At 35.5% G+C, this 24,699-nt stretch overlaps 1 protein-coding gene and 1 pseudogene across 4 annotated transcripts in view; one reads left to right on the forward strand and one right to left on the reverse strand.

The window, feature by feature from the left end:
* Window positions 1–15,966, forward strand: part of ZUP1 (zinc finger containing ubiquitin peptidase 1) — a 58,515-nt gene extending 42,549 nt beyond the window's left edge. For all 3 annotated transcript variants that reach the window (XR_014248699.1, XR_014248700.1, XR_014248701.1), the window contains 2 exons: window positions 9,892–9,950; window positions 10,849–15,966. The gene's annotated coding sequence lies outside the window, so the exon portion shown is untranslated. The remainder of the gene's footprint in view (window positions 1–9,891; window positions 9,951–10,848) is intronic.
* Window positions 15,967–21,650: 5,684 nt separating this feature from the next.
* On the reverse strand, window positions 21,651–24,557 carry LOC309635246 (N(6)-adenosine-methyltransferase non-catalytic subunit METTL14 pseudogene; annotated as a pseudogene). Its single transcript has one exon. The product of its transcript is annotated as a N(6)-adenosine-methyltransferase non-catalytic subunit METTL14 pseudogene (transcript).
* Between the last annotated feature and the right edge of the window lie 142 nt (window positions 24,558–24,699).

The raw sequence follows: 24,699 nt of genomic DNA on the forward strand, positions 1-24,699 counted from the left end.
TTATTTCCTTCTTTTGCTTCCTTTGAATTTAATTTGCTCTTTTTTTTCTAGTGCCCTGAGGTGGAAGCTTAGATGATTGAAGCTTAGGTGATTTAGATCTTTCTTCTTTTCTGATATATGAATTCAATTCTATAAATTTTCCTCTAAGTATTGATTTTGTTGTATCCCACAAATTTTGATGTTACAATTTCATTTTCATTTATTTCAAAATATTTTGAGATTTTTTCAGCCATTTTTCTGTTATTGATTTATAGTTTTAATTCCATTGTGGTCTGAGAGCAGGCATTGTAAGATTTTAATGCTTATTTTCTTTATCCTTTAAATTTGTTGAAGTGCTTTTATGGCCCAGAATGTGGTCTATCTTGGTGAATGTTCCGTATGAGCAGAAAGTGTATTCTGTTATTGTTGGATGAAGTGGTCTATAGATGTCAATTACAGCCAGTTGATTGATGGTATTGTTGAGTTCAACTATGTACTTATTGATTTTCTCCTTGCTGGATCTGTCCATTCTGACAGAGATGTGTTGAAGTCTCCAACTACAATAGTGGATTCATTTATTTATCCCTGCAGCTTTATCAGTATTTGCCTCATGTATTTTGACCCTCTGTTTTTAGGTGTGTAGCCATTAATGATTGTTATGTCTTCTTGGAGAACTGATCTCTTATCATTATGTAATGACCTTCTTTATCTCTGGTAACTTTCCTTGTTCTGAAGTTGCCTTTGTCTGAAATTAATATAGCCACCACTAGTTTCTTTTAATGAGTGTTAGCATGGTGTATTTTTGCCCATCCATTTACTTTATTCTATATGTGTCTTTATATTTAAAGTGGGTTTCTTGTAGATAGCATGCTTCAAGACCCCACACTTGTATAGGCCCCTTGCCATGCCCTCTACCTAATTTCGAATTCATAAGTTTGCATTCTTTTTCTTAAGAGACCCCCTCCAAATTATATAAGCTTTAGGCACCACAAAGCCTGGATCTGCCCTATTCCTGTATAGGAATCAAGAGGAAGCTCATACAAATAAAAAGTAACCCTGTGCCCTGATTTAAATTGATAACTTTACAGATTAACAGTCTAGTTCTCTTGGGTGACTAGCTCTCTTATGTTAGCTTGAGGTGAATGGATGTAATTCATTTATGACTTACTTAATTTTATGTGCAGTCTTCTATAGAACCCTATTTTACAGTGAGAAATTAACGCTTTTGAAAACACATATGTGCTATGTTGTTGATATAGAATATTTTATTTGACCCCTACTGGAACCCCAAACTGTAGGAATTACGGTCCCCAACTCTATCTCAGAGTATTAAAGTAATTTGTCCAAGGTTACATAGCTGGAAAGTTGGCATCTGGGATTTTAAATGAGTTCTGTCTGACTCTAGAGCTCGTGGGGCCTCCATACAACACAGCTGTAGTGTTCTTTTTATTTTTCCTAAATTGATATTTGATTTTACCAAGATCATCCATAGAATCAAAGCTAGAGATAAGTGTGAGGGATAAAATACTCAGAAACTTTTCAAATAAATTACTTGGTAATAAGAAATTTAACATAATGTACTGCATTTTTCCATTTGCCACAAGATAAAATTATCGATGAGGACTATTTAAAAGAATTGTTCAGCTCTAAATAGGTGGTGGCAACAACATTTTCTTCTGCATAGTAACTTTTCACTTCCTCAGACAATTAACATTGCTATTCCTCCTCTATACGTATCCAAGTGGAAAAATTTGTCATGGGCTGTGCAAGGGCCAGAAAAATAAAAATAGAGCACGTCCTCTCCTAGCTTCCTATTTGGCTAATTGTAAACTCAGTTAACATTTTGGGGATGGATTTATAAAAATCCATGCAAAAACGCATAGTTTGCAACTATGCAAAAATGCATAGTTTTGCCAAGCATTTGCAAAACAGCAGAATTCCTTAATCCTTAGGCATCAATTTCCACAGCATCTGCCAAATGCCTTAAACTCTGCTCACCCCCATCTGTGACTCTTCTGGCTGCGGCGGGGCCTAGTCATCACAGTCCGGAAAATCACGGTAGAAGTAGCCCTGGCAGCCTCGGTATGCTCCGTATGCGACGAGCGGGTGGTAAAATCTGGGGAGGAACACCAGGACGCCAACAGTCAGAACCGGAAAGGCTCGGTTGGCGCCAACTTTGCTGCTGTAGCCTGCCAGCAGGAGGCAGCCCGTAATAATGAGAAAAACACCAGTCAAAAACTGTAAGGAGGCGCAGGCAATGGCCTTATAAGGAATGTTCGTAGGGCTTTTCTTGAACTTTGAGATCTCAGGACACCTGGACGTTGTTTCGATTGAAGCTCACTTCGGCAGGTAAAGTTTCCTTCTGACGGGTAATGTGTCCATCATCAGTGCTGGAGAGCTTTGAGTATTTCACTTTGCTGCTGCGGATCCCAGCAGACACGTTGGTGACAGTGGGCACCATAACCAGCAGAGTGGGTGGGGAGCTTGCTCGCTGCCACACAGGGCGGAGGCGTCGAGGCCAGGGCGCCCACCCAACGGCCGCCTGACCACGCGGTGGGTTGCCTCAGCCTCTCTCCTTCATCTGCCTCCCCCTAACTAACTGTTTCTGGGAGACTGCCCTGTTTTTGATGGAATCTGTCTTTTATCATACAAGGTTGACATTACTTTGATAATCTGATGTTATATTGGCTCTATTTGTTTATTTTCTTGAGCCAGTTCTAGTAAACTCCCAAATTCCTTTGTGATCGAAAATCTGCATTTTAACAATCCAAACATTCACACTAAAAATTCAGAATCAAAAACATAAGTGATAAAGCACTGTCTTGGTTTCCATGAATGTTTTATCTCAACCTCCAGAGAAGGCTTCATGGGATGTTATTTGACTCCCATTTAAAAGATCCAATTAAGCCCTACTAACCTGCCAGAGTTTCCTCACTCAAGCTGAAATCCAGGCAATTTCTACTAATGAGAACTCAGTTAGAACAGACTGGCTGATAAGCCATCAAGTACCGTTTCAATAGAGGTAGGTGGAGAGTGATTATGATACTAGTACACAAATTTTCCAGGAAAAGCCTTGGAGAAACTAGTCTGTGGAATGCGGAAAGGAAAGATTTATACTGAAGAACATGGACAATGCAGAAGTCATAAGTTGGAAGTATAGTTGAAGAGAAAAGCAAAGATGAAAATGTGAGTCACGATCACGTCCCTCCTGACACCCCACAATACCACACACACACACACACACACACACAGACTTGAAAAACCAATTCCAGAAAATCTGGATGCTGAGAAAAAAGAGTGTCAGCCAGCCCACACAAACACTCTGAACATCATTCTATTTTTGATGTTTATTATGTTTAGTCTGTCTCGCGCAGTTTCAGGAGAGAGAGAATTATAAGTGTTGGTGTATCATAGAAACAAGAGAAAAAGAGTGGGATATGGGGTAGATTCATGTGGGATGTGGGTATTGGCAAAATATATATTGTTTGCATCTCCTTGATTAATATGGAGGAAGTGATTGTGTAAAGGACATCTTTTGTATCTCTCTTATTCTTGCACTGAAGTTCAAAAAATAGAGAAGGAAAAATATAAAACTGATGAAAAAGTAAATCCATTTGTATGCTAAAGAGGGGGTGAGATTTGAAAGAGCTCTAAGTCTACCCTTTTACTACTCACTGTTACAGGTTCACTGAAGAAGCAAAATCCACTTCTGATATAACTTTAAGGATGATAGGGATCAATTTGTTGTTGAGAAAGAAATATCCCCTGCAGAGTTCGTCTTGGCCAATGAATATTGTTCTAGGGTGTCAGAAGGTAACTCAGTTTGGATAAATAAATTGGGTAAGATTTTGCTGATATTAGGAAAATTATATCCAGTTATTCCAGAAACAGCAAGAGTCAAAACTGTTGGGTATACTAAAGAGAACTGCATGTAACCAGTAATCATACTTACTTAACTTTGGCAACTATCCAACACACAATAAGATGTATTTGAAAGCTACAGCAATGACTTCCTTGGGCATGAAATAAGGTTAGTAAGATCTTTTATACCTATCTCACAGGGCTGATATTTATTTTTCATGTCTTTATTTGCACCATCCTATGTAAAAGTGGCTATGGCCGTGGAATGTACCAAGAGTCTTATAAAATCACTGATATTTAAATTATTTTTTCAAAAACACCCAGGGTTGTCCATCCTAAATGATGCCCTTCCAATTTGCTTATCTTTTTTTTAAAGTAGACATTACAGAAGCTTTATCATCAGGAATGAGACTAGAATGCCCACTCTTGGTACTTTTACTCAACACAGTATTGGAAGTCCTAGCCATACAAATTAGGCAAGTAAAATAAATAAAAGTTATTCAAATTGGAAGGGAAGAAGTAAAACTTTCACTTTTTTCAGAGGATATTATATTATACATAGAAAACTCCAAAGACTCCAAAAAACTATTAGACTAATAAATAAATTCAGTAATGTTGCAGAATACAAAATTAATATACAGAAAGCTGTTGCATTTTATACACTAATAATGAATAATCAAGAAAAATGAAGAAAAACAATCTCATTTACAATTTCGTCAAAAATAATAAAATACCTAGGAATAAATTTAATGAAGAAGGTGAAAGAACTGTACTCTGAAAACTATAAGATATTAAGGGAAGAAATTGAAGACAGGTAAAAGGGAGCAATAGACCGTGCTCATGGATTGGAAGAATCAGTATCTTTAAAATGTCCATACTACCCGAAGCAATCTACAGATGCAATGCAATCCCTATCAAATTACCAGAGCCATTTTTCACAAAACTAGAACACATAATCTTAAGATTTGCATGAAACAGAAAAAGACCTCAAATAGCCAAAGCAATATTGAGAAATAAAAACATAGTTGGAATTATCACAACCCCAGCCCATTTTTCCTGAATTCAACAATAACTGAAATTTGTTGCAGATCTGTCCTAACATCTCTTTTGGACATTTCCTCATTCCTCAGTCATCATGCTTACATAAGCTTCTCTTTGATAATGATTTTCAGGTTTCCACTAAACACAGAATTTGATTCCAGGGGAGATCTTTAATCCCTTCAATGTCCAAATCAGCACTGATAAGGAAATAGGATTTAATCTGAGGGTAATTTATGCTTGGAAATGTTCATCTTATCTCTTGTTTTACCTAATGTTCATGAATTAAGGCACTAATACATTTTGTGAGAATGACAACCCTAAAAGTAGAAATCAAAGAGATTAGAACACTTACAAAGGTGAATAGCTCACCCAATAATTTCTGATTTCATAGCAAGAATTTTCATTGAATTGAATGCTTTAGGGGCCTTTAGAGATGCTTGAGATCTCTCTTTAGACAAGTCTTTAATAACATGAGAGTGAAAAACACAGTGCCACATCTACAATTAAAGGAATTGTCTTAGTTTCCTCATTTCTATACCAAAAAAAAAAAAAAAAAAAAGATACGGTACATCTGCACCTAAGAATGCTACTAACTTTTTGTTTCCTTGGAAATTTTTAATGATCAGTGAAGTTTTAGTTTCCTAAGCTGTTGGAGGGGATGCCCTATTCCAATAATGGTCTGCCCAAAATTTTAACTAAAGGTGAAATGGAGAAACGTTTTAGAAAGACCTGTATAATTGTGATGTCGTAATTTGTTCCTCTTCTTCACTCCAAGTAATCAATTCATTTCTTTCATTTTGTCATTTTGGATCTCAAAGAATTGAAGTAATTGGGGGCACATCATATCATCACATGAAATTGTACCATGTTATATTACCTAAGTCTGTCTGCTGAGGGACCTGGAAGCAATGAGAAGTCTGAGCAATGAGCATACCTAAAGCATACTTAAATCAGTCACAGTCAATGACTGACTGCAGTGGAGGGGCAAGGAAAGTACAGATGAGCCTAGAACATCTTCCTGTATCAGAAAGAACTGAAAGAATACTGGAAACATGTCAAAATCACACCACAGCCAACTTGGACTTATTGCAACTGACAAATTCTGGGACATTTTATATATTAAAATAAATAAAGGTAGTACAGGTTGTACTGTTTAAATAAAAAAGAAGACATGAGCCTAATACGAGGCATAGGCAAACTTTTCGGTAATGGGCCAGTAATTGTTTTAGTTTTGCAGCCCAAATATTATGTGTTTATATAACAAGAAAGAAAAAAGTTTCCACAGCTTTTCTATTATAATTTATTCAAACTTAGATTATAATTTATAATAATTCTTTGTAATATATGTCTACTAAAGACAAGGGTAGACTCACGGATGTTGGGAGACAGTTTACAGTCTTAGGTATGTTTATTTTCTATAGCCATGTTTCTTTAGATGCTTTACTCAAACTCTAATCAACCCAACATCAATAAATAACTTATTTTGCTTGACTAACAAATGAATCACTGCATATTTATTTTGATTGCAGCCTCATTTTTAACTTTTATTTTTGTGAAGCAATTTTGTTGAGATGAAATATTCTGTTTAAAATTTTATATTTTTTCTGTCCATTTCTTTCCTCTGATTTGGGAGTATTGCGATTACTGCTTAGTGTGGTTATATTAATGCATATCGTATTCTTTTAGCTTAGCTATAGTGTCATTGTGTAATAAACACGATGCTTTACCTATTCTTCAATAAAAGTAATCCATTCTCCACTGTGCCTTAAAAGCATGACATTCGGGCTTCCCTGGTGGCGCAGTGGTTGAGAATCTGCCTGCTAATGCAGGGGACATGGGTTCAAGGCCTGGTCTGGGAAGATCCCACATGCCACGGAGCAACTAAGCCCGTGAGCCACAACTACTGAGCATGCGCGTCTGGAGCCTGTGCTCCGCAACAAGAGAGGCCACGATAGTGAGAGGCCCGCGCACCGTGATGAAGAGTGGCCCCCGCTTGCCGCAACTGGAGAAAGCCCTCGCACAGAAACGAAGACCCAACACAGCCAAAAAAATAAATAAGTTAATTAATAAAAAAGAGTGACATTCTTTAAAAAAAAAAAAAAAAAAAAAGCATGACATTCAAATCTACTTTTCTTTTCCTGTTTCTTCATAATGAGCATGTATTGGTAATAAAAAGTAAAATATTGAAGTATGGCCATACATACTCTGAAAGGCTGTTTATTTATAATGACGTCATTGTAATTATGTTTATTATTTATGTTTATGAATTATTTCACCAGTTTTATTAATATATGACAAAATACATTGAAAATCACTAATCACATGCACACAGCCTGATAAATATTCACAAAGTGACCACACCTATGGAACCAGCACTAAGATGAAGAAACAGAGTATTACCAAGACCACAGGAATTCTGTCATTTGCCTTACCAGTTACTGTACCACTCCTATAGGTAACTTCTTTTTCTAAACCCATAGATTATTTTAACCTATTTTTTTATCTTATGTAATGTTTCATGCAGTAAGTGTCTAGCCTTTTTTCCACTCAATAGTATGTTTCTGAGATTCGTGTATGTTTTCAATGTGGTTGTAATTCATGCATCCTTAGTAATGTACACTGTACATAAACATTGAGTTCTTTCCTTTGTTGATTGCTGTGGATAGTGGTACCTTGAAATGTTGATGATTGTAAGTTAACTAATTTTTTCCTTTAAGTTTCTTCCACTGATTTATGCTTCACAAGCTTTTCCGCATTTGGGAATTATGATCAGATTCACTTATATTTTTCTAGCTATTCAAAATGATTTTATCTTAAATTATTTAACCAGTAGATACATATGGAATTAGTTTAGTGACTGAGATGTTATGGATAAAAGTATTTTTTCAACCAATAGTTAAATGATAGAACCATTAGATGATTATTTCACCTTTGAACCTCTGCTCTTTCATGTAAACTTTGTGATCTGGTAAATTATTAAATAGATGTATGTGTTTCATGTGAGTTCTCTATTTATTTTGAAATTCACATTGGTTAAAACCAAAGAATAAAGTTCACTTAGAAGGATGAAAGGATTTTTACTTTTTAATCCCAAATTTATTTGTAGATAAATGAAAAGTACACACTACAGAAAACTATGCCCACAAATTTAGTAGATTAGTATGATTAGCAGATTAGTAAATTTAGTAGATTTTTATGATTTTTAGTAGATTTAGTAGATTTTTATGATTTTTAGTAGATTTAGTAGATTTATGATTTTTAGTAGATTTAGTAGATTAGTAGACAATGGCATTTAGTAGATTTCTACTAAAATCTACATGTGCTTTTTGATTTACTGCATATTTTCTTTGGTAAAATATCTATGTTTAAATATATTCCTTTTTTGAGTTAATTTTTTGATATGGTATAAGTAGGAGCCCAACTTTATACACTTTTCCATGTAGATATCCAGTTTACTCAACAACATTTATTGAAAAGGCTGTATTTTCCCCATCGTATGGTCTTGATTCCTTTGCCAAAATTCATTTTGCTTGATATTGTGAAAGTTTCTTTCTGGGCTCTGTATTCTGTTCCATTGATCTATTTGTCTGTCTTAATGCCAGTACCACAATATTTTGATAACTGATTTGGTGGTAAGTTTTGAAATCAAGAGATCTAATGCCTCCAACTTTGTTCTTTTTCAAGAATGTTTTGGCTATTCAGAGTCTGTTGAGATTTTTATATGAATTTTATAGTAAATTATTCTACGTGCAAAAAATATTAGTGGACTACTGCATAAGATTGCATTGAATCTGTGGATCACTTTGGGTAGTATTCACATCTTGACATTGTTATATCTTCCAATTTATGTACAAGGGCTATTGTCTAGTTATTTGTGTTCTTTAGTTTTGTTTAGCACTATTTTGTAGTTTTCAGTATACAAGGCTTTAACCTCCTTGGCTAAGTTTATTCCTAAATATTTTATTCTTTTTAATGCAATGTTAAATCGAACTGTTTTGTGAATTTTTTTCTTTGGATTGTTCCTTGCTAGTGTATAGAAATGCAACTGATTTTTGTTTGTTGGTTTTGCATCATGCAACTTTGTGAATTTGTTTACTGCTTCTAATAATATTTGTGTGGAATCTTCAGGTTTTACTGTGTATAAAGTCATGTTGTCTGTGACCAGAGACAATTTTACTTATTCTTTTCCAATTGATGCCTTTTATTTCTTTTTCTAGCTTAATTTTTCTGGCTAGGACTTCCAGTACTATGTTAGATAGAAATGGCATGAATAGGCATCCTTGCTTCGTTCATGATCTTAGTGGAAAATCTTTCAGTCTTCAACCATTGATTATGATGTTAGCAGTAGCTATTTCATATATGACTTTTTATGTTTAGTTTCTCCCTTCTTTATTTTCTGAGGTTTTTTTTAATCATGAAAAGGTGTTGGATATTATAAAATGCTCTTTCTCTATTGAGATGATCATGAGGTTTGTTTCCCTTTGTTCTGTAAATGTGGTATGACATTAATTAATTTACATATGTTGACCCATCTTTGTATCCCAGAAGTAAATTCTACTTGATCATGGTGCATAATCCTTTTAATATGTTGCTCGTTTGTTTTAAGGGTTGTATTAAGAATTAATATTACATGATAGATGTAGTTTGCCAAGTACGGTGCCTGGCATTTAGTAAAACATATTTAAGGTTTCAAATCTCTTCATATATTTTAAGGTTTTTTTTCCCTAAAGAAATGTTATAATTTAATGGTAGTGGTTGTTGGAAGTCTAACTGATAATGAAGTGGGCTATAACCTTATTTTCAGTCTTACTACATCCTAAATTTGTTTCTTAGCTGATAACTGTAAAAGGAAAGTGAGGTATCAAAGCCTATGGAGAACTAACAGATATTTAGCTGGCTTGAGAACAGACTGAAGTAAGTTGGAGAAGAGATTAAAGTGGGTTGGAGGAACTTTTTGCCCTCATAGTGCTATTTCTTACCCAGTTGTTGTTGATGTGCTTGTCCCACTAGGTACCATCGGAGACTGGAAACATCACTTGACCATGGAGCAAAATGAAACATTTGACAGAGTATTCCAAAGGAAGATGAAATATTTTCCCTTGAATTTCATCTGGGACATAAATGAGGAGTAGAATCAATACAAAAGAATCATAAAAATCTAAAAATCTACTAAAACTCATAAAAATCTACTAAAAATCATAAAAATCTACTAAATCTACTAAAACTCATAAAAATCTACTAAGTTTACTAATCTACTAATCATACTAATCTACTAAATCTACTAAATGCCATTGTTACATATCAGAAATCTTAGATTTAGTAGATTCCAACTTAATCCTTAAAAGTGAGCTAAAAGGCAAGACAAGAACATCAAAGAGTTTTCAGTTCTACAGTCAGACCAGGTTTTGCATCATAATGCTAATGCTTACTAAATATTTGCCCTTGGGAAATTTAGTTCACCTCCCTACACCTCTTGTTTTCTTATTTATGAAATGACACTTACTTCATTCATTTTTTGTTAATAATAAAGGAGATAATTCATGTGAAAATCTAACTCCATTCTGGTATGCAGAAGGTGCCAATATTTATTTTTTTAAGCACAAGATTTCATTTCCATTGTTAATCCAAATTCTGTTTGAGAAGAAAAAAAGGAGAAAGGAGGAGAAAAGGAACGTTTCTCTCCAGACGTATAACATTCCTAAGCCAACACTTGTGGAAGTTACGAGCACTTCGATCAAAGGAGTTCAGATTCACTTTGTTATAAAGCAGAAGCTAACACACTATTGTAAGGCAATTATACTTCAATAAAGATGTTTAAAAAAAAAAAAAAAAAGGAGTTCAGAAAGACGGGAGGTGGTGAACCAGGGGTGGGGCACAAGGGATGAGAAATTCTTTTCTATGCAAGAATCAGAGCCCTTTATATCCTAGTTTAAAGCAGCATCTTATGAAAATCACTGTTTTTCTTAGGAAAGATAGAGTGATGAGCAATTGAAATGAAAGCAAGTGAGGCAGCCAGCCTTCCTACGTTGGCCATGAATCAGCAGAGAGATACAAGTGAGTGCAGAATCTGATGGTTGGAGCTGGTGGCATCCACTCCACTGCTGGCCTCAGACTAAATGCATTGCTTCTCGTTCAACCAGACTTAATACCAGAAACCCAGATTATAGAGGAGCAGGCAAAAATCCAGGAGCAGAAGTAAGCCGTTAGAAATGTAACTGAAAAAATATCCTATTCACAATAGCTAGAAATACTATCTACACATGCTTAAGAATAAACTTAAGAAATGAGCAAGGCTTTTATAAGAACTAAGTTCTTTATCAAATGATCTGAAAGAAAATACAAACAAATGATGAGCATACACTATTTCTGGTTGGGAAGACTCATTTGTAATGATGTCAGATTTTAAATTACTTTTTAAGTGTAAAGCAATCTTTTAAAAATTCCAACATTATTCCTTATGAGAGTTTAATAATTTATTTTAAATTAAAATGTCAATTCCTTGGAAAGAAAAGTATATCAGCAGAATAATGTGTCATTATACATGAGTCAATTATGTACATATAAATATTTATAAATGATAATGTCTCTTTTTATCAGTAAGTTAATGACGGGCCATTCAATAAATGATGTTGGGTCAGTTTGTTATCTATATGAAAAAATTGTTTTCTTACAACATAAGAATAATATCCAGAGTAAATAAACATATGATTTGTAAATACATGAAAATATTTGAATAGCAATCCTTCTAATTAAATCTCAAAAGCTAAAGGCCATAAAATAAAAGATTGATTCATTTGACTATATGAAAATTAAAATCTTAAATATGAAAAAGATCACAACCACACACAATCACAATTTTTTTAATTGACATGGATTCTATTTCAGGATAATGAATTCATCAGATGTTATGATCTCTTTTGCCCAAGAACTCAGGAATTACTAAAAGTTAAGTAAAAGGATTCCATAATTATATGCCAAAACAGTAAGAGGAATCCACTTTTAATCTGAAACTGAGGAATCCCTGGAAATGAACAGGCTACAGATGCCAAAGATGTAAATACACTATATTAATATTTATTATTCACTGAGGTTTTTCAGAAATGATCCAATGACAGTTAAAGATTAAAGTCTGTAATTGAATGTATTTTTTTCTGAAAGTGCTATATAGGAATTTTTTTGTGCTAAGCTTAGAATTCTATTCTTAATTTATTTCCCAGGTGAACTTAAGGGAAATCTTTCATCTTCCTGTGGAAAAGCTTGTGAAATTTGGGTTCTGCTCCAGATTCATGTGATCTTCAAGTCTCCAATTGTATATGAGAAGAAAAATAAAGAGATGGCTTCAGTGAAGTTTTGGGGGAACAGGAACATGATAACTTAGTGTTGGATAAAACATTATTTTCCCACTTTTATTTTTATTTCCACTAAGTTCCCAGTTACTCTTCCACATAGCCATGGCTCTGCCAGCTTATGGCAAGAAGGCAAACTTATCATTGGAATTATACTATTGTTAGATTTAATTAGCCTCCCTACCCAGCTGTCAGCCACCTGGGAAAAAGGAAAATTAATAAAACAGGATCACAAATTTTTTCCAGGCTAACATTGGTTATTGTATCTTACAGTCCTTTAAAAATTCCATAAGATCATATATCATTGAGCTAACATTTACTGATGAGGGCAAGCAAGGGACAAGACCAGATATCTTTGAGCTAATATCTACTGATGAGGACATGGGTGGTCAGAGAGGTTATTAAAAGCAGCCCACATTTACACAGTTTATAATGGCAGACTTGAATTCACTCCATCTTTTCCTTATTTAAGTATGAGACAGCCTTAAACTAAACTTACAGAGATACAAAGTTGCCATGACAAATAGAAGCTGATAGGAGAGGCCAGAAAAGAAGCACTGATTTTAGAAACACACTGCACTGAGAATAAACAACTAAAGTAAAGTGAAACACTGAAAAATTGGAAAACACAAACAAAAACCTAGTGCAGGAGTGGAAAAGCCAATGCAAATGATGTTCAGGCAGGTAACCCCCAAGAGAGAAGTGTTTGTGCATCTGCAAAGTGAACACGGGTATATGCTTCACTTCCACAAAGATATTTTGCTCCTACTATCAATATTTTTCTTCTTAGCCATTTCAGTCTCTAATTTTCAGGTTTTGTTAAAGTCATAGAAGCACAGAAAGTTTTCTTTTTTCAAAAACCAAAACATGCAAAGCAGTTGACAATCACCTTAGAATCTTGAACACAATAGGATGTGCTGGGACAAACAGGAAAGAATATGTGCCCTCATCAGGTAGGCTGCATTGTCACCAGTGCTTCATATTTTCAAGAAGAGGGAAAGAGACAACCTGAGAGGAAAGGAAAGAAATACTAACTTAGGGAAGTCAAACTCAACATTTATTGCTATTTGACATAGAGGCATATTACCCTATAATTAATTGCAATATCAATGTCTATAATTCTGTTATTACACATTTTCTATGTACTAAGTACTAAGTTAGAAGATCATAGAATATAATTTAGAATGATTGTATAAAATAATAAAAATATTTTAACATGTTCATATTTATCAGTTTTACAAATAATTTATTCTAAACACTCAATTACCAAGTAAATGAGATGTTACTATAAATTTCTATGATACGAGATTCTGGTGTAATGAAAAACATGTAATAGTCCCTTCCAATAAGAAAAGAAGTACAAATTTTGCTGTTAATTCTCCCCGGGCGGAGGTTCAGGACACACAATTGAGGTGGTGTAAGAGCAGCCAGTGATGGCCAGAAGATCCTGCAGCCAATGTCAATGAGGCAACAAGTTAAACAGGAAATGAACATCCATTTTGCCTCTGGCACGGCTCTCAGCATTGGTAGATTTTCAAGAGCCGTGCAGTAGACCAGGTGATTTTAGGTTACTGATCAGATACCTTCAGGAAGCAAATAATGTAGTCTCATGAAGACCACCAAGCAGAAATATTGGAAAATAAACTGTCTAGAGAAGGGAAGGGGACCATGAGGGCTCCACTTTTTGGAAACTCTGGCAAGAAACCCAGCAGTTTGCACTTTGGTTCATTTGTACCACGGACCAAGACAACCATACACTGCTGAATTTCACCTTTGGGAAGGAAATGGCCTTCTCTTCTTTTTATCCCAAGCTGGCTTTTCAGAATATGTTTGTAATTTGCTCTTTGGGCATGTTCTGAAATGTGGCCTGTCTCACAGCATCGTCCATGGTCTCCTCACTCAGTTCTTTTCCCAGAAATTTTCAGACTTCAACACAGAACTTCTGAGGTCCCCAAATAAATCGGAGTATGATAAATTATGAAAATTGTAAGAAGAAAGACATACAAATGGCACAGTGAAATGTCATCATGAGAGTAAAAAATGTAGGTGCTGGCTTAAAATACAGATTTGCACAGTTAGAAGTGACTTTCTTATCCCTTCAAGGTATATTCATCTTTCACTTGTCTACAGTTACAGTGCTCATTTGGGTATATTTTAAAGGTGCCCATATTTCATTTTATCTGTGCTCACTGCAGAAACATTTTGGGAGTAGTTGCTATTTGTCAGACACCACCCTGAGTAATGGCGCAAGTGAACTAAGGAATAACAATGACAGAACTGCTGGAAGTTGTGTTCAAGGACCTATGGAGGACCTATGGGGAATTTCAGAGAATTTCCAACAAGAAGATAAATTTGTTCTGGGTCTTAAAGGAAAAACAGGGATTCTCTAGATAGGCAAAACTGGAGAACATAGTCTAGAGAAATGAAGTAATATATGCAATCTGTCTTTGCATGGAAAGTGTGAGATGCCTGGTCACAGAAAAGGTAGAAGTTGAGGATCCCTGGAGCTTGACGGGGACAGGAGTGGGATGGGAAACTTGGGAGATGTGGCTGGAGGAACTGGAGGGGGCCATATTGTGAGAGCGTTGCAAAGCCAGCCAGATACTTGAATTTTTTTTTTGGTGGGTGATTTGGACTCAAAAGGAGAGTCTAGGGCATACTTTAACCAAAACTAGCTAAAAATATTCAGAAGGTGGAAGCCAACAGTTCTTGTCTTCATTGCAATCTTTCTTTTCTTTCCTGCTGAGAGATCTCTGGTGGTGTTCTGGCAATAGTGTCTAGCTCAATAATGGAATAATCCTGATTGATCCAAGAGATCCCCATGGCAATTCCATTTTCCTTTACAACAGAATGGTCTATGTCAGTCATGTGACTGAATTTTGTAGTTGAATGGAAATTGAAAGTCAAATAGAAGCTTCTGACCAATTTCCCATCACCATTTATTGAATAGACTGCCATTTCCCCATTGTATATTCTTGGCTTCTTTGTCGTAAATTAATTGACCATATATGTCTTGGTTTATCTCTGACCTCTGTATTCTGTTCCACTGATCATTGTGTCAGTTTTTATACCAATATCATAATTTTTTATTATTAGAGATTTGTAATATAGTTTGAATACAGGAAGTGTGATACTTCCAGCTTTGTTCTTTTTTCTCAAGATTGCTTTGGCAATTGCGGGCTATTGTGGTTTCATACAAATTTTAGAAATGTTATTCTATTTCTGAAAAAAGTAAGTAAAGTTTTCAATTGTATTGAATTGGTAGATTGTATTGGTAGCATGGACTTTTTGAAATATTAATTCTTTCAGTCCATTAGCATGCAATATCTTTTTATTTATTTGCGTCATTTTTTATTTCTTTTAGCAATGTCTTATAGTTTTCAATGTATGGGTGTTCACCTCCTTGGTTTAATTTATTCCTAGGTATTTTATTCTTTTTTTAATTCTTTTTGATGCAATTGTAAATGAGATTCTTTTTTAACTTCTCTTTCTGTTAATTTGTTTCTTGTGTGAAGAAATGCAACATAATTTTGTATATTGATTTTTTATTCAATGCCTCTACTGAATCACCAAAACAACACTTATCAACACACTCTATAAAGTGTTTCCATGATTTCAGTTCTATTACAATGTCTCCCCAAATAAACCAAGCTTAATATCTGCTAAGTCCAGATGGTACCTGTAAAACTAATCTTTTTTTCAAACCTGAACTAATTTTTAATAAATAATTCAATAGTAATGCATTCCATCTCAAAATTCTTTGGAGCTTTTTATTTCTTGTAACCACTCTAAGGATGCCAGTGAACTTCCCCAAGATGTTTGTTTGTTTATATTTTCACCTTAAAACAAGTAAAGATAAAATCAGGGCTCTTAGTTCCTTTTTCACACTGAAGGGCTGTGTTTTTTCTGATTTCATGATAGTAGTGATTCAAATTAATCCTGCAGCTCCTTTTCTGTTAACTGTAATTCAAGTAACATTTCATTTCACGATTTTGTGTGACTCTTCTGCTTCTCTTTCCTTAGCCTGCTCTCATAGAGCTTTACCTTTAGAAGTATAGACAAATTAAGAGCTCAAGGCCCCTTTCTCTTCTTTTTTTTTCCTTATTGTGTAGCATAGGTCTTCCTATAGAATGTTGAGTAAAAGTAGTGATAGCTGGCATCCTTGTCCTGTTCCTCACTATAAATGTCTATTGCATTTGATATTTGTGGTAGTTTTGGTAGGCTCTGTTATCAGGTTAAAGAAGTTCCCTCGTCTCCCTAGTTTATTAGTAGTTTCTATTATGAATTGCTGCTGAATTTTATTGGATGCTTGTTCTGCAGTAATGAGATGATAATTCAGGCTTTCTCTGATATTCTAGTAATAAGAGTGAACTACACTAATAAATGTTTAAAACAATCTTTATGCTTGAAATAAACCCACCTTGGTCATGGTGTATTTTTTAACATTGCTGGATTTGTTTTGCTTATATTTGGTTTAGGATTTTTTCATTAATATGCCATCAACGTTCTGAAAGATGTGTGATGTCAACAATCTTACAAATGTCACTACTCAACTGATTTACATCCATGATAGATTTGATACAGTTTATAGTGAATCCAGGGGAGACTCACTAATCTCCCCTCCAAGATGAGTAAGAACCCAGCAGGCTGGACTGAGAACTGGTATGCGATGTCTCAAACACCTGGGCAGTTTTAAGGGTAAAGAAAAGATTTAAGATTTTATGGTTGCAATGCTTGACCTAAAACTAAGCAAACTGAGATGTCACCAACTTCTAGGCAGAAAAAAAACAATGATAGATGTGCTAAGAATTTTGCAGAGTAAAAGACTCCAGGGATAAAGCAATGTGTTACTACTTTGGGGAAAGTAAACAAGGTCATAATTTTCAAACTAGGTGGTAAAAATAGGGACTGCAGCATATTCATGAAAATCAAGAATAATCTTTTTTTTTTTTTTCTATTGACTTAAACTCCAGTGTATCTTTGAGCAACATTAACCACTCAGTACAACATTGCTTCAATGGCACTAATCAACCCATGTTCTAAAAAAGCACAATTTAAAAATAAGGGGGTTTTTTTTTGCAATGTAAGATTTGAGGATAATTTATTTTAATTTAAAATTATTGCATTATTATAGAGAAATATAAAGCAATTAGTGTAATTGAAAGACATATTAGGAATTAGTTCCAACTGAGATAATCTGATAACAAAAATCTTGCTGAGTTTTCAAACATATTTTGTTCCATCTCCTACTAAACATTTATGAAATATCAGCTGTTGGCTCAATATTTGGTTTCTTCATATGTGCCAGCAGACTTGACACCATCTGCATTTCAAACGGCCTTATATCATAGAAATTCAAGATATATTTAACTCTTTTCTGATCCTCAACGGTTCTATAAATGTGGGTAGGCTACTGTCAATGTCTAGAACAGGCACGTCTGTACATGTGTATTACCAAACCAGAGTGAAGACTGAAACACGTGTCCCACTCTTCAAACTTACCAGATTTTAGACATGTTATAGTAAAGACATTATCATCTCTAATTTCAAAATCATCTAGATTTGTTAATCCCTTTGAATTTTCTACATAGACTATCACGTCATTTGCAAATGACATGATTTTCCAATCTATATACTTTTTCTTGCCTTTTCTTGCTTTATCGTCCTAGCTAGGCTTTTCCAGTACTATGCTGAATAAGAGTGTTGAGAATGGACTTAAATATCCAATTACTATTACAGTTTTGCTGACATATGTTTGGATATTTATCTCATGCATCAAAGCTACTGAGCAGTATGCTACCTTACTGACTCCTTTGGTTTTGCTCCAGAACATGCCCTAATGGCTGTGGTTTAGACTGGCAATTATTTAATTGAGTTGAGGTATTGTATTAGTTTCCCAGGGCTGCTGTAACAAAATACTGACATACAGATGGCTTAAAGCAAGAGGAATTTATTGCCTCACAATCTGGATCTAGAAGTCCAAAATCAAAATGTCAGTTAGGGACATACTCTCTTTAAAACCTGTAGGAGAGAATCCTTCCTTGCCTCTTCTAGGTTCTGGTGTTTGGTGGCCATTTTTTTGCATCCTTTGGCTTATAGATGCATCACGCCAAACTTAGCCTCTGTCATCACATGACTGTCTTTAACCTAGTGTCTTTCCTCTTCTCATGAGCACATTAGTATTATTGGATTAGATGCCCTTCTTACTCCAGTATTTGAAAAAAAAACTAATTACATCTACAATGACCTTATTTCATATAATGTCACATTTGAGGTAAGGGAGTTTAGGACTTACACATATGCTTTAAGGATAATTCAGCCATAATAAGTATAATAGATTTTTCCCCTGTCCATCTCATCCTCTCTAGTATGTTACAGCTTTCTATATGCTGTGTTTGTACTCCATGGCTATTTTGCTTGGACCATAGGTTGACTGCTCAGGGAAGCCTAGTGACCTAACCTATGCCATTCAGTTTCTCTTCCTGAATTTGAATTCAACAACAGCTATCTTTTTTTGTTGCTTGAACTGAGAAAATTTGTGTTGCAGAGTCCAAGCTCATACCACTCAACATAACAAGCCAATAAATGGAGAGGAGGTGTTGGGACAAGGAATAGCAACTTTATTCAGAAAGCCAGCAGACTGAGAAGTTGGCATACTAGTGTCCCAAAGAACCATCTTACCCAAGTTAGAATTCAGGCTTCTTTTATACTAAAAGGGGAGGAAGGGTAGTTGGTTATTGCAGACTTCTTGGTGCTCACCCGACCCCAGAGAGGACGTGATAATCCTTTGCTCTTGCAGCTGTCCATATATGTCTGGTCACATGTTCCTATAAACCTTCAACAAGACAAATGTTATTTTCTGTTCTGCATCTTTTTATCTCTATATGAATGAAAAGTGTTTTGTGTTTAAATGTCAAGCCTGGGACGCAGAGCCTTGAGAAAGGGCTATTATGTATATTCAGGCTATAGGCAACATTCTTTTAGACAAAGGTGCAGAGCCAGCATGACTAAGCACAGGCAACAGAGCACAAAGTTTAGAGGTAAAAGAATACCTCCAATGTGGAGTCAAGTTTGTTCTTCTCTGCTACTTTTGGACATAGTATATGACTGCCACCATGCTGAAGCAAAGCCAGTCTTCAGAAACAGAGGGAGAGAAGAATGCGTCCTTCACATGCAGAACAGAGATGAGAGACCATGAAGTTCTAAGATGAGAGAGAGAGAGAGAAAAAAATGTCAAAAAGATATGAATCCCTGACAGCTTCATACTTCTTGGTTCTAGATCTTCAAGAAGTTCAAGAAAATTCTTATTCTGTTGTTCTGTGAATCATTTTAATGAACTACCCTATTTTGAATTAGCTGCTTAGAAGTAGCTTGACCGAGATGCAAGGAGAAAGAGTTTCGAAGATGAGAGAAAATCTCAGATTTAATGTTCTTCACAAAGATGTAAATAGACGTTTTACCTGTGCAATAAAAATAAGCTAATTGCATGCACATGGAAAAGTAGTTAGTTGAAAAAAAGAAATGTAGTGAAAGTAAAATTTAAACTGCAGAAAATTGACTTAACAGATAGGAGTTTGGAAGTTTCCTAGAGAAGAAATTACAGGATTATAGAATGTGACCATTCTTAAGACTTTTGATCCTGTTTCAAAATTGCTATAAAGAACACTTGAACTAGTTGTTTCACAATTTATATGAGACAACATTCATTTTGCCTTACTCTAACATTGAGCATTCCTAGGGTTTTAATCTTTTGCCAGTTATGAATCCCAATGTTTTATCTTTTCTCCAAACTGCAAGGGTTTTGTTCGTCTGGTAGTCCAGAAAATTTTCATGCCTGTGAATTATTTCACAAATTCTATTAATATATGAAAAAATACAGAAAACTTCACAAATTATACATGCACAGTGCAATGTATAGTCACTGTTGGAGTCCAGCTCCAACAGGATCCAGGATCCCCAAAAGGATGGACAGCGTCGGCGATGAACAACAGGAAGGAGACTGAGACTCGTGGACTCAGCCAAGTCAACAGGAAGGAGACTGAGACTCGTGGACTCAGCCAAGTAAAAAAATAGCACCATCTCGTGCTTTCTTTATTTCATATACTCATATATAGATTACAGTAGAATTATATAAATCATTAACATACATTGTAATATTATTGTTTTGAGTCGAAAGAATGAATCATTTTGAACCCACAAAGATTTCCTTAAAAGATTACGTAAACCATACCTTTTAGTTTCTAGATTTTCTCATAAGATAAATTCCAAGGTTACCATTACGTACAGCACATGTTCTAAGAATTATTCTTGGTGGTTAACCAACCTTAACACCTAAGTCTAAATATATCCTTATATTCTATATATCCTTAGCCCCCACATAGCTTTTCCTACTTGGACATTCCTTTTTTATAATGCCATAAAAATATCTAAAATATATTTTACAATTTCTATTTTGAATATTGCTACTCAAAGGCAGTTTAATATAGCAACAAACAATATTAGGATCCCAATAATCTATTAAAGAATAACTTTCCAAATCATTTCTATTTGTCCCTAATCTAGAACATATCTGTTCACCAGTTAATTGATCAAATATCATTAAACTACCATTAATATTGAACCACAAATTATTATTACCATCATAAACACTCTCATATGGCCATATCTCTAGGGAGGATGGTGTTTTCCAAAGAAACATTTCCCTATGTCCAGATTTAGTCACTGTTTCCCAATGTCCCTCTTTATGTACCGGGCCTTGCCAAACAGTACTCAAAGGGGAAGTCAGGAAATCTAAGATTTTTCCTTGGGGCAAATCCTGCCACACTTAAATTTATATATATAGAAATTATAAGTATTGCTTTTACGAGGAGTGTAGTCCACCTTCCACGTGTGGTTCCGCCTTGCAGTTCCGCACTGGAGCGCCCCATGACCTTGTCATGGCATTGCAGCGTCTGGATGGCTTCCAACAAGTCACAGTGTCTACACCTATGGAGCCAGCACTAAGATCAAGAAGCAGAATATTACCAACACCCTAGGAATGCTCTCATTTGCCTGGCCAGTTATACCATCTCCCAAAGAGAACCAACTCTCCTTCTAAACCCATAAATTAATTTTACCTATTTTTTAATCTTATATAATGAAGCATGAAATCAGTGTCTGGTTTTTTCCACTGAGTAGTATGTTTCTGAGATTCATGAATGTTTTCAAGTAGTGTAATTCACGCATCCTTACTGTTTCTCCTTTTATGAAATGTCACAATTTACTTATTCATTTTACTGTCACGAACATTGGATTCTTTCCATTTGTTGGCTATTATGGACGATGGTGCCTTCAAGTATCAATGATTGTGAATTTACTAATTTTTTTCTTTTCAGTCTCTTCCAATTTTTTTAAAGGTTTAAAGTTTCATTAGAAAAATCATATACAAAATAAAAAATATATTTATCAAGAACAATAATGGCATTATTTCATTCAGCAAATTCATTTAAAATATGAGTTACAGTATAGAAAGAGAAATGACAACATAAAGTCTCACACAACTAACTGATCTGGAAAACCAGTCCCTTAAAAGGCACTGTAGTTCCATTTTCCAAGCTCTCTTCTTAAGTTGAGGGTCTTCTGTAATTGGTTTTACATTGTTTTCTCCATAACAAGTTTAAAGATGCATGTCATTTCCTCATCACCAAGTACTTTATTCCCCAAAATGTTTAAACCATGTACCTGATAACCAGGTGTCTCTGTTGCCTCCAATTCTATTATTTTGTTAAGGAATATGAAACTGTTTTGAAACTCAATCCAAGATCAAGTCCATACCAAAGTTCTAGCACTTGGATATTTGTCCTTGTTCGCTTTTTAGGAAGTTTGATTACAGTCATCAGTAGCTGCACAACTGAGATTATAATGAGTATTTCTTTTTTCTCGTTGTAATGTCTGCCTACTAGGTTCTACCTCTTCCCTGCCCACCCCTGGGAGCTCCACCTCCCCAATCAGATTTAGATTTGGGAGGAGGTGATTTTGTTACAAGTCTCTCAATTTCTTCTGTGGTCAAATTATATGAGTTATTTAAGATTTTTCAAAAAGGAAGAAAAAAGAAGTCTCTTTTTATTGTTTCAACAAGAAAATATTAAAAGCCTAAGAGAAGTTTACCATCTGTCCCAACTCCATTCCATCAAGGCTCTCAAACAGCTTCCCACTTGCTGTGACAGCAGTGGCAGGATGCCCATTATCAACTACTGTCAGCACTAGTATGATAATCCAGATTGGGTCTTTTTCACTGCTCACTTTATTTCTAAAAAGCAAAAGCCTTTGTAATTAGTTGAAATCTATCAGAATAAATTCAGTCTCTGAAAGTGAAGGTATTTGTGTTGTTCCATTCTGTTCGGTTACATGCACATGACAAAAGACAGGATGACTCATTTATTCTGGACAAAACCAGACAGTGACAACTGCAACGGAGGTTGGCTAAAATATTCCTGCAGTTTGGAGAAACTAAAGCAAAGTGCTTTAGTTCCACCTCTTCCTCCTCCTCTGGGAGCTCCACCTCCCCGATCAGATTTAGATTTGGGAGGAGGTTACTTCGGTCTAAGTCTCTCAATTTCTTCTGTACATCCAGTCAAGTAAGAATTTGGGGCACTGAAGTAGGATGCATACATTTCTGCATTGTAGTTGCTATTTGTAAGAGTTGGTCCAGCTGCAAGCCAGCCTGGTCGAATTGTACTATCTCTTCCAAATAAATGAAGGCGTCTTCTACCAAGACAAAAACGTTCAATTATATGAAAAATTTCTACGGGCTTTTCTATATTGCCAATTTCAGGTTCTTCTGTGATAATCAAGTCAATGTCAACATTAGCATGAATGAAGTCCCACCTGTGCTACGCTTAACAGTTCCTTTGATCCCCATAAGGCAGTGTTCCTTTGTTCTCTGGAAGACAGCCTTTGGATCTAAAGTCTTAGTCTTCCCAGGATTATTTTTATTGGTTTTAGTCCAACAAATATCTTCACATCTGTAACCCTACTTGCATAAACACACTCTTCCAAGGTCCAATCTCTCCCCAGAACCACACCAGAGAAAAATAAATGATCGAGGTGCTGCAATCTCATCAATTTCTAACTTCATGATATCACCCCAAGTCCAGCATTTTTCATTAACAGTGATGCCAGTCTCTCTGTAATATTCTTCTAAAGGGGGTTCAAGAAGAATCACATCAAATTTGGGTGTTAGTTCTCTGATGTCAAAGGCTTCTATATCTGCTTGTAAGTACATAAGAGGAGTGTTAGATTTATCTATTAACTCATCCTTCAGCCTGATGAGCTCCCTCAGTTTAGGGTATTCTTCAAATCTGTCAGCCAAACCTACATCTCTGATGAAATTTTGAGGTCTATGTCCAGTGTCTACAAAATGTTGGCAGTAATCATTATGGGGATTTAAACTCTGTGTTCCCTTAAGAAAAGTACTAGAATCTTTGTAAATCTCTTCTTCATATGGCAAATTCTCTTCCTCCTGTTGCATTTCTAATTCATCCTTACATTCTTCCATTTTGTCTTTATCTGTCTCTCCTTCATCCTGATACTTAACGTTTTGCATTTGGAGCAGAGGTATCATAGGAAGCCCTGCAAGTTTCTCTTGTTTCAGCAATTTCTCTCTGCTCGTCTTTGCTATTTAACACAGCACCTAAACTGGCAGCACTTTCAGCTCCCAACTGCTGCACCAGAAGCTGTCGCGGTAACTTCTGCCGCTCCCGGATCTCCTGCAAGTGGCTGCCCATGTCTCAACACTTGTTTTCCACTACCTCGAAAACTTGGCAATTAGTGGATGAATCCCCGTCCAATTTTTCCTCGGAGACTGTGGAACACAAAATTCTCCAGGAGTTTCAGGCGACGTGTACCCAGTATTTTTTCAATAGGTGTTTCCTCTTCCAATGTATTTATGCTTCACAAATTTTTCGCCATTTGGGAATTACAAACTCATTCAGCTATATTTTTCTAGTTCTTCAAAATGATTTTATCTTAAATATTTAACTTTTTTTTTTTTTTTGGATTTTTTGTGTTTTTTTTGTTTGTTTGTTTTTAAGCAAGGGATACTTTTTTTTTTAAATTTATTTATTTACGGCTGTGTTGGGTCTTCGTTTCTGTGCGAGGGCTTTCTCTAGTTGTGGCAAGTGGGGGCCATTCTTCATTGCAGTGCACGGGCCTCTCATCATCGCGGCCTCTCCTGTTGCGGAGCACAGGCTCCAGACGCTCAGGCTCAGTAATTGTGGCTCACGGGCCTAGCCGCTCCGCGGCATGTGGGATCTTCCCAGACCAGGGCTTGAACCCGTATCCCCTGCATTGGCAGGCAGACTCCCAACCACTGCACCACCAGGGAAGCCCTTAACTATTAAATACACTTTGAATTCGTTTATTGAGTGACATGTTATGAATACATCTATTTTTAATCCAAATAGTTAAATAATTGCACCATTACATGAAGTAA

The sequence above is a fragment of the Balaenoptera borealis genome (genome assembly GCF_965194805.1).
Source record: "Balaenoptera borealis genome assembly, chromosome: 9".
Lineage (NCBI taxonomy): Eukaryota > Metazoa > Chordata > Mammalia > Artiodactyla > Balaenopteridae > Balaenoptera > Balaenoptera borealis.